General features: G+C 39.7%; 1 protein-coding gene across 1 annotated transcript in view; it reads right to left on the bottom strand.

The window, feature by feature from the left end:
- The window catches only part of hyou1 (hypoxia up-regulated 1), a gene marked incomplete in the record, with an annotated part of 35,897 nt that extends 34,103 nt beyond the window's left edge, over positions 1 to 1,794 (bottom strand). Inside the window, 1 exon segment of the mRNA XM_014014582.1 lies at positions 818 to 1,794.
- Positions 1,795 to 1,800: the final 6 nt, after the last annotated feature.

The raw sequence follows: 1,800 nt of genomic DNA, 5'->3' as shown, positions 1-1,800 counted from the left end.
GTTATGTTGGAGGTAATCTCTACATTTGCAAAAAAATTCTTTAAAAGTCAGACAAAATGATTTTCTCAAAAATTTTTTTCACATTTTGTCTCTCATAGTTGAGGTCTACCTATGATGTCAATTACAGGCCTCTCTCATCTTTTTAAGTGGGAGAACTTGCACAATTGGTGACTGACTAAATACTTATTTTCCCCACTGTATTTAGTGAACGATCACATTACGTGTTGGGGATGACTGGGAACTACCACCACACCAAATCTTAGCTCAATATCTTTAAAAATGAAGCGTTGTTATCATGTTTCTGTTCACTAAGGCCGCTCAGCTGTGGCGGCCATCTTGAATCGAGATGACTCCGGAAGTGACGTCCAGTGACTACTTTCTGAGAGTTTTATTAAACATCCTTAGTGGTTCATGAGATATTTTGCTYACAGACAGACATTACAGTTAATGTGCACCTGCTCCCACCCAGATGTGGACAGGTAGCAAACACGTGGCTTTGCTATCTTTAACACTGAAACACCTGAGCTGTAATCTTAGATAAAAAACAAAACATTGACTTCACCTGAGACATGAAGCACAACTGAAAACTCTCATTATTACTCAGATTGTTGAATATATTAGTTTTCGACCGGCTCAAGTGAAGAGATCAGTAATGAGCAGAGGTTTTAGCATAATAAAAGCAACACTAATGTGCTAACATTTAGCTGAGATCTTTTTTATTTTTAGCTTTAATTAGCATTAGGCTAAAAGGTAACAGGTAAGCTGACAGAAAGCCGGAGCATGAATGAGACTTTCTGCTACAGCAGCAGGAACTTACACGGCTTCTTCTTCTTCTTCTTCTTCTTCTTCTTCAAGCTGGTACCGGTGGAAACCGAACAGAACCACACGCAGGCTGAGCCTCTCCGAGCGCGGACTGACTGCAGCTAACCGAACCTTGTCTTGGTTTTCAGCCTCTCAGCTCTCACTCTTTAAGAGTTTTTGGATTTTCCTTATCAACAGCCTCCTCGCCGCAGTCGGGCCCGGTACGCGGCGTCACCTCATTGGACCCGGTTGGACCCACGGAAGATGCTTCAATCAGGAAACCGCCGTCAAGTTACAACAATAAAACGAGCCGTTTCCGGTGGTGCTCAAAGTGGGGAACAAAATCCAGAGTGCTGGGAGCGAGCAGCCAGAAAAATTAACAGAGTCTTTAATTAAAAACTAGATGTTATTTGGTTTTGAATTAATATTTCATTCTTTCTAATCACAGGACGCTTGCATGGCCTTATTGTAAAAGGTAAACCTTATTGTGAAAGGTGAAACATAGTACTTCCGTTAAACTAACGTCATTTTGAACCCGCCCCCTTCCTTCCACGAACTACAGCGTGATTGGTCCACGCCAGTTGAAGGACTCAACATATAGTTTTGGTTAAAGCCAATTGGTCCACGTCCAGGTACTGGGCGTGTCAGATGACGTAATTTCAAGGTGAAGGCTGAGGCATTTACGATTACATATTTTTATGGTGAAAGACTCTTCTGCCAGATGTATTATCAATCTGATTTTGTTTCTGGGAAAGTTTCATATTCATAATATTAAAATAATGCATAGAAAGCCACTTTTTGACCTCTTTGKAACGGATGTGAAATTGTATCTTATTCCAATATCGGATTCAAAAAAGCTGTAAAAACGAAACATGTAATATGTACAAGTTTATTCTGTAACTATCATAGTTGTTTTCTTTTTTCTTTTCTCTCTTTGTTCCTTTATCACACTTTCATTTTTCTTGATCTGCTCTTTGAAATGTTTTGTAAGATAATAAT

The sequence above is a fragment of the Austrofundulus limnaeus genome, unplaced genomic scaffold, assembly GCF_001266775.1.
Source record: "Austrofundulus limnaeus strain Quisiro unplaced genomic scaffold, Austrofundulus_limnaeus-1.0 Scaffold116, whole genome shotgun sequence".
NCBI lineage: Eukaryota > Metazoa > Chordata > Actinopteri > Cyprinodontiformes > Rivulidae > Austrofundulus > Austrofundulus limnaeus.
The sequence above is the reverse complement of the archived record's forward strand: the minus strand, read 5'-3'. Positions and strand labels throughout refer to the sequence as shown.